The sequence below is a fragment of the Orcinus orca genome, chromosome 10, assembly GCF_937001465.1.
Source record: "Orcinus orca chromosome 10, mOrcOrc1.1, whole genome shotgun sequence".
NCBI classification, from domain to species: Eukaryota; Metazoa; Chordata; class Mammalia; order Artiodactyla; family Delphinidae; genus Orcinus; species Orcinus orca.
This window is the reverse complement of record NC_064568.1, coordinates 58,015,041-58,023,711: the sequence shown is the minus strand read 5'-3', so window position 1 is coordinate 58,023,711 and position 8,671 is coordinate 58,015,041. Positions and strand designations below refer to the sequence as shown.

At 49.7% G+C, this 8,671-nt stretch overlaps 1 long non-coding RNA gene across 1 annotated transcript in view; it reads left to right on the top strand.

The window, feature by feature from the left end:
• Positions 1–6,160: 6,160 nt before the first annotated feature.
• LOC125965583 (uncharacterized) overlaps positions 6,161–8,671 on the top strand; it is a 540,823-nt gene continuing 538,312 nt past the window's right edge. Inside the window, exon 1 of the long non-coding RNA XR_007479638.1 lies at positions 6,161–6,228. This is a non-coding gene — a long non-coding RNA (uncharacterized LOC125965583). The remainder of the gene's footprint in view (positions 6,229–8,671) is intronic.

The window sequence follows — 8,671 nt, the reverse complement described above, 5'->3', positions numbered from 1 at the left end:
TAGAACGTTGGACTGAGGCGAGTCGTCCAGGGTTGTGGGCAGACTCACGAACAATTATGGAGGGATGAGGACGTGGCAGGAATTGAAAGCCAAGTGCTTTTTCGTGGAAGATAACTAGTCCTCCCAAAGACGACTGTGCAGCAAAGAGAAGATGGGCAACAACAGTGTTTACCAGGTAACACTGAGGCCGCAAACTCTCTACTTTGCAATGAGGAAAATCAACTTCCCAGGAAGACTCAATTCCCAGCAGGACAAAGCAGCATATTACCAAGTCGCATCAGACTCTCTCTTGTACATCCCATGGACACAGTGGCTCGTGACACTAGTAACCATTGCCATGCTGGGAGTCCTTACTGTGGTGTAAGGATATCAAGGTGAGGGCTTAGTTAGGCCTAGGTGACGGTACTTCTCTAGACTATCTACCAGTTCTGGAAAACCCTGTAGGTTTTGAAGCCGGACTTAAAGTGTAGTTGCCGCTTGAGGTAGACAGACGTCGTGGAGCAGCTCCCAGGAGCAGTGGTAGGCTAATTGTATTTTCTACTGCAGCTCAGGGTTCCTCCAGAGCGCAGACACCCTTTGCATGAAGGAAGGCATGGAACGTTGATAACTGGGTTGCTTTCAAGCTATCGCAATCCATGTGTCTAAACAACGAAGCCCTTCACTGCCCATCAGTTGGCATCTAGCTGTTCCCGACGGTAGATGGCTCAAGGCTCCCCGAAGACACAGGCAGTCCTTTCTCAGTACGTTTTGGAACCTAGCGCTGACAAGTGAGTCCAAAAGAGAGCTGATATGCTTCCTAGAGTTCAAGAACCACAGGGACTAAGGCTCTATGCAATCTGTTGTTTCGCTAAGTCTGTCATGAGAACACCTGGACGTTAGCTTGAGGCTAGAGGCCCCATGTGGTGGGCCCATTCCCTGAAGACTACTGAAGGATGACCACCTACCAAGGGATGGCAACCTCCAAATTTCTTGCCTAGAAACTCATGTCATCACGAGGGCAATTGTGTTACGAAGAGAAGCTGTGCAGCAACAGTGTTTCTTGGGGAGAATTGAGCCCGCGGCTCTGTAAATCCCAATGAGGAAAATAAAGTTTCACTCGCAGCCTTACTTTCAAAAGGGACCACACAGAGCATTCACCCTGCTGTGTCTTTCTCTAGTTTGTACTCCCAAGGTGCGTTAGAAGGGAGATACTTGAGTTGTTTCACTTACCACATGCTAGATGTTTAGCAAAAGAAGGCCTTTACTGCCCTTCTTTTGGCATATGGTTGTCCTCAGCCGAACAGTTCTCTCAGCTCCTAGAAGCGATGGGCGGTCCCTTGTGTACATCTTGGATCCCAGTGCAGACCTGTTAGTCCTAAGACACCAGAAATGCTTCCTACACTTAAAGCACCGCTTTGACAAACGCTGCCTGGAACCTGTTGCCTGCCTATCTATCTGTGTGACAAACAAAACAGTAACTAGCTTGGAGCCAGTCCTCCTATATGTTTGGCTTACTCACCGACGATTGCTGAGGGATGAGCACCTAGCAGGGACTGAAAGGCCACGTTTGCCTCACGGGGGGTGGGGATATGACTTGTCCTCACAAAGGCAATTGTGCAATGAAGAAAAGATAGGCCACTACACTGTTCATCAGGTAACCTTGAGGCCGCATGTCGTCATTCCAGTGTGCCAAATAAACTTCCCATCACGGTTCAGTTTCCAAGGCGAGGGCACAGCGTCTTATGCTGCAGTTTCTGACTCCCTACTGGACGTTCAGCTGACCACCTTGACCCTTTCGTGAGTAAACTTTGTGATACACTTTGTGATACGGGGTCGTGATTGTGGTGAAAGGATTAGCAAGTCATGGGTTAGTGAGGCCGGTGTATACAATGTATCTCCAGAATACCTGGCTTTCAAGGGAGAGCCTGAAATTTTTCAGGCTACACTGAAAGTCCAGTGGCCGCCTGGGGTAAATTGCATCACGTGCGAGTGCCCTGAAGGCGGGGTCGAATCACTGTATGTTTTGTGTGCTCTGGGTTCGGCAGAAAAGTAGACACGTTTTGCATGAAGGAATGAACAGAACGCTGATAGCTGGCTGTTTCTAAGCTATCCCAACCTAGGTGTTTCTCTGACGAAGCCCTTCACTGCCCATGTTTCGGCATCTAGCTGCTGCCAGCGGTGCATTGCTCACAACTCCCTGAAGACACAGGAGGCCCTTTTAGTCCGTTTCGGATCCTAGTACATCCCAGCGACTCAAGAGAGGACCTGATATGCTTCCTAGGGTTCGAGAAACCCAGGGACTAAGGCTGCATGGGGTCTGTCGCATGCCTACCTGGTTCATGAGAAAACCTGAACATCAGCTTAAGGCCAGAGGCCCCGTGTGGTTCTCCCCTTCCCTGAGGACAACTGAAGTAGGAGCACTTACCGAGGAACGGCAACATCCAATCTCCTTCCAGGAAACTCACTTGTCATCACAAAGGCAACTGTGCAACAACAATTGTTTCCCAGGGAGAACTGAGCCCACAGCTCTCTAAATCCCAATGAGGAAAATAAAGTTTCCTTCAAGCCTTAGTTTCAAAATGGACCGCAGAGCATTCACCCTGTTGTATCCGTCACTCCATGGCACGTCCAAAGTGCGCATAGCACGGAGATACTACATTCGTTTCAACTTGCCGCATCCTAGCATTTTAACAAAAGACGCCCTTCACAGCCCTTCTTTCAGCCTATAGTTGCCCTCAACTGAGCTTCGCTCACAAGGCCCAGAAAGGACGGGCGGTCCGTCGTTTACATCTTGGATCCTAGTGCAGACCCCCGTGTCCTAAGACACCAGAAACGCTTCCTAGATTTAAAGCACCGCTTTGACTAACGCTGCCGTGAGCCTGCGGCCCGCCTATGTCTGTGACGAGAGAAGTAAGTAGAACGTTGGACTGAGGCGAGTCGTCCAGGGTTGTGGGCGGACTCACGAACAATTATGGAGGGATGAGGACGTGGCAGGATTGAAAGCCAAGTGCTCTTTCGTGGAAGATAACTAGTCCTCCCAAAGACGACTGTGCAGCAAAGAGAAGATGGGCAACAACAGTGTTTACCAGGTAACCCTGAGGCCGCAAACTCTCTACTTTGCAATGAGGAAAATCAACTTCCCAGGAAGACTCAATTCCCAGCAGGACAAAGCAGCATATTACCAAGTCGCATCGGACTCTCTCTTGTACATCCCGTGGACACAGTGGCTCGTGACACTAGTCACCATTGCCATGCTGGGAGTCCTTACTGTGGTGTAAGGATATCAAGGTGAGGGCTTAGTTAGGCCTAGGTGACGGTACTTCTCTAGACTATCTACCAGTTCTGGAAAACCCTGTAGGTTTTGAAGCCGGACTTAAAGTGTAGTTGCAGCTTGAGGTAGACAGACGTCGTGGAGCAGCTCCCAGGAGCAGTGGTAGGCTAATTGTATTTTCTACTGCAGCTCAGGGTTCCTCCAGAGCGCAGACACCCTTTGCATGAAGGAAGGCATGGAACGTTGATAACTGGGTTGCTTTCAAGCTATCGCAATCCAGGTGTCTAAACAACGAAGCCCTTCACTGCCCATCAGTTGGCATCTAGCTGTTCCCGACGGTAGATGGCTCAAGGCTCCCCGAAGACACAGGCAGTCCTTTCTCAGTACGTTTTGGAACCTAGCGCTGACAAGTGAGTCCAAAAGAGAGCTGATATGCTTCCTAGAGTTCAAGAACCACAGGGACTAAGGCTCTATGCAATCTGTTGTTTCGCTAAGTCTCTCATGAGAACACCTGGACGTTAGCTTAACGCTAGAGGCCCCATGTGGTGGGCCCATTCCCTGAAGACTACTGAAGGATGACCACCTACCAAGGCATGGCAAACTCCAAGTTTCTTGCCTAGAAACTCACGTCATCACGAGGGCAATTGTGTTACGAAGAGAAGCTGTGCAGCAACAGTGTTTCTTGGGGAGAATTGAGCCCGCGGCTCTGTAAATCCCAATGAGGAAAATAAAGTTTCACTCGCAGCCTTACTTTCAAAAGGGACCACACAGAGCATTCACCCTGCTGTGTCTTTCTCTAGTTTGTACTCCCAAGGTGCGTTAGAAGGGAGATACTTGAGTTGTTTCACTTACCCCATGCTAGATGTTTAGCAAAAGAAGGCCTTTACTGCCCTTCTTTCGGCATATGGTTGTCCTCAGCCGAACACTGCTCTCAGCTCCTAGAAGCGACGGGCAGTCCCTCGTGTACATCTTGGATCCCAGTGCAGACCTATTTGTCCTAAGACACCAGAAATGCTTCCTACACTTAAAGCACCGCTTTGACAAACGCTGCCTGGAACCTGTTGCCTGCCTATCTGTGTGATGAACAAAACAGTACCTTAGCTTGGGGCCAGTCCTCCTATATGTTTGGCTTACTCACCGACGATTGCTGAGGGATGAGCACCTAGCAGGGAGTGAAAGGCTACGTATGCCTCACGGGGTTGGGGGGGGCAATCACTTGTCCTCAGAAAGGCAATTCTGCAATGAAGAAAAGATAGACCACTACACTGTTCATCAGGTAACCTTGAAGTCGCGTGTCGACATTCCAGTGTGCAAAATAAACTTCCCATCACGCTTCAGTTTCCAAGGTGAGGGCACAGCGTCTTATGCTGCAGTTCCTGACTCCCTACTGGACGTTCAGCTGACCACCTAGACCCTTTCGTGAGTAAACTTTGTGATACACTTTGTGATACGGGGTCGTGATTGTGGTGAAAGGATTAGCAAGTCATGGGTTAGTGAGGCCGCTGTGTACAATGTATCTCCAGAATACCTGGCTTTCAAGGGAGAGCCTGAAATTTTTCAGGCTACACTGAAAGTCCAGTGGCCGCCTGGGGTAAATTGCATCACGTGCGAGTGCCCTGAAGGCGGGGTCGAATCACTGTATGTTTTGTGTGCTCTGGGTTCGGCAGAAAAGCAGACACGTTTTGCATGAAGGAATGAACAGAACGCTGATAGGTGGCTGTTTCTAAGCTATCCCAACCTAGGTGTTTCTCTGACGAAGCCCTTCACTGCCCATGATTCGGCATCTAGCTGCTGCCAGCGGTGCATTGCTCACAACTCCCTGAAGACACAGGAGGTCCTTTTAGTCCACTTCAGATCCTAGTACAGCCCAGCGACTCAAGAGAGGACCTGATATGCTTCCTAGGGTTCGAGAAACCCAGGGACTAAGGCTGCATGGGGTCTGTCGCATGCCTACCTGGTTCATGAGAAAACCTGAACATTAGCTTAAGGCCAGAGGCCCCGTGTGGTTCTCCCCTTCCCTGAGGACAACTGAAGTAGGAGCACTTACCGAGGAACGGCAACATCCAATCTCCTTCCAGGAAACTCACTTGTCATCACAAAGGCAACTGTGCAACAACAATTGTTTCCCAGGGAGAACTGAGCCCACAGCTCTCTAAATCCCAATGAGGAAAATAAAGTTTCCCTTGAAGCCTTAGTTTCTAAATGGACCACAGAGCATTCACCCTGTGCTTTCCATCTCTCCATGGCACGTCCAAGGTGCGCATAGCACGGAGATACTACAGTCATTTCAACTTGCCGCATCCTAGCATTTTAACAAAAGACGCCCTTCACAGCCCTTCTTTCAGCCTATAGTTGCCCTCAACTGAGCATTGCTCACAAACCCCAGAAAGGACGGGCAGTCCGTCGTTTATATCTTGGATCCTAGTGCAGACACCCGTGTCCTAAGACACCAGAAACGCTTCCTAGATTTAAAGCACCGCTTTGACAAAGGCTGCCGTGAGCTTGCGGCCCGCCTATGTCTGTGATGAGAGAAGTAGAACGTTGGCTTGAGGCGAGTCGTCCGGGGTTGTGGGCGTACTCACGAACGATTTTTGAGGGATGAGGACGTGGCAGGAATTGAAAGCCAAGTGTTCTTTCATGGAAGATAACTTGTCCTCCCAAAGACGACTGTGCAGCAAAGAGAAGATGGGCAACAACAGTGTTTACCAGGTAACCCTGAGGCCGCAAACTCTCTACTTTGCAATGAGGAAAATCAACTTCCCAGGAAGCCTCAATTTCCAGCAGGACAAAGCAGCGTATTAACAAGTCGCATCGGACTCTCTCATGTACATCCCGTGGACACAGTGGCTCGTGACACTAGTAACCATTGCCATGCTGGGAGTCCTTACTGTGGTGTAAGGATATCAAGGTGAGGGCTTAGTTAGGCCTAGGTGACGGTACTTCTCTTGACTATCTACCAGTTCGGGAAAACCCTGTAGGTTTTGAAGCCGGACTTAAAGTGTAGTTGCCGCTTGAGGTATTCAGACGTCATGGAGCATCTCCCAGGAGCAGTGGTAGGCTAATTGTATTTTCCAGTGCAGCTCAGGGTTCCTCCAGAGCGCAGACACCCTTTGCATGAAGGAAGGCATGGAACGTTGATAACTGGGTTGCTTTCAAGCTATCGCAACCCAGATGTCTGCACAACGAAGCCCTTCACTGCCCGTAGTCGGCATCTAGCTGTTCCTGACGGTAGATGGTTCACGGCTCCACGAAGACACAGGCAGTCCTTTCTCAGTACATTTCGGAATCTAGCACTGACCCGCGAATCCAAAAGAGACCTGATATGTTTCCTAGACTTCAAGAACCACAGGGACTAAGGCTCTATGCAATCTGTTGCTTCCCTAAGACTGTCAAGAGAACACCTGGACGTTAGCTTCAGGCTAGTTGCCCCATGTGGTGGCCCCATTCCTGAAGACTACTGAAGTTTGACCACCTACCAAGGGATGGCAACCTCCAAGTTTCTTGCCTAGAAACTCACGTCATCACGAGGGCAATTGTGTTACGAAGAGAAGCTGTGCAGCAGCAGTGTTTCTTGGGGAGAATTGAGCCCGCGGCTCTGTAAATCCCAATGAGGAAAATAAAGTTTCACTCGCAGCCTTACTTTCAAAAGGGACCACACAGAGCATTCACCCTGCTGTGTCTTTCTCTAGTTTGTACTCCCAAGGTGCGTTAGAAGGGAGATACTTGAGTTGTTTCACTTACCACATGCTAGATGTTAAGCAAAAGAAGGCCTTTACTGCCCTTCTTTCGGCATATGGTTGTCTCAGCCGATCAGTTCTCTCAGCTCCTAGAAGCGACGGTCAGTCCCTCGTGTACATCTTGGATCCCAGTGCAGACCTATTTGTCCTAAGACACCAGAAATGCTTCCTACACTTAAAGCACCGCTTTGACAAACGCTGCCTGGAACCTGTTGCCTGCCTATCTATCTGTGTGACGAACAAAACAGTGCCTTAGCTTGGGGCCAGTCCTCCTATATGTTTGGCTTACTCACCGACGATTGCTGAGGGATGAGCACCTAGCAGGGAGTGAAAGGCTACGTATGTCTCACGGGGTTAGGGGGGGAAATCACTTGTCCTCAGAAAGGCAATTCTGCAATGAAGAAAAGATAGGCCACTACACTGTTCATCAAGTAACCTTGAGGCCGCATGTCGTCATTCCAGTGTGCCAAATAAACTTCCCATCACGGTACAGTTTCCAAGGCGAGGGCACAGCGTCTTATGCTGCAGTTTCTGACTCCCTACTGGACGTTCAGCTGACCACCTAGACCCTTTCGTGAGTAAACTTTGTGATACACTTTGTGATACGGGGTCATGATTGTGGTGAAAGGATTAGGAAGTCATGGGTTAGTGAGGCCGGTGTGTACAATGTATCTCCAGAATACCTGGCTTTCAAGGGAGAGCCTGAAATTTTTCAGGCTACACTGAAAGTCCAGTGGCCACCTGGGGTAAATTGCATCACGTGCGAGTTCCCTGAAGTCGGGGTCGAATCACTGTATGTTTTGTGTGCTCTGGGTTCGGCAGAAAAGCAGACACGTTTTGCATGAAGGAATGAACAGAACGCTGATAGCTGGCTGTTTCTAAGCTATCCCAACCTAGGTGTTTCTCTGACGAAGCCCTTCACTGCCCATGATTCGGCATCTAGCTGCTGCCAGCGGTGCATTGCTCACAACTCCCTGAAGACACAGGAGGTCCTTTTAGTCCACTTCAGATCCTAGTACAGCCCAGCGACTCAAGAGAGGACCTGATATGCTTCCTAGGGTTCAAGAAACCCAGGGACTAAGGCTGCATGGGGTCTGTCGCATGCCTACCTGGTTCATGAGAAAACCTGAACATTAGCTTAAGGCCAGAGGCCCCGTGTGGTTCTCCCCTTCCCTGAGGACAACTGAAGTAGGAGCACTTACCGAGGAACGGCAACATCCAATCTCCTTCCAGGAAACTCACTTGTCATCACAAAGGCAACTGTGCAACAACAATTGTTTCCCAGGGAGAACTGAGCCCACAGCTCTCTAAATCCCAATGAGGAAAATAAAGTTTCCCTTCAAGCCTTAGTTTCTAAATGGACCACAGAGCATTCACCCTGTGCTTTCCACCTCTCCATGGCACGTCCAAGGTGCGCATAGCACGGAGATATTACAGTCATTTCAACTTGCCGCATCCTAGCATTTTAACAAAAGACGCCCTTCACAGCCCTTCTTTCAGCCTATAGTTGCCCTCAACTAAGCATTGCTCACAAGGCCCAGAAAGGACGGGCAGTCCGTCGTTTATATCTTGGATCCTAGTGCAGACCCCCGTGTCCTAAGACACCAGAAACGCTTCCTAGATTTAAAGCACCGCTTTGACAAAGGCTGCCGTGAGCTTGCGGCCCGCCTATGTCTGTGATGAC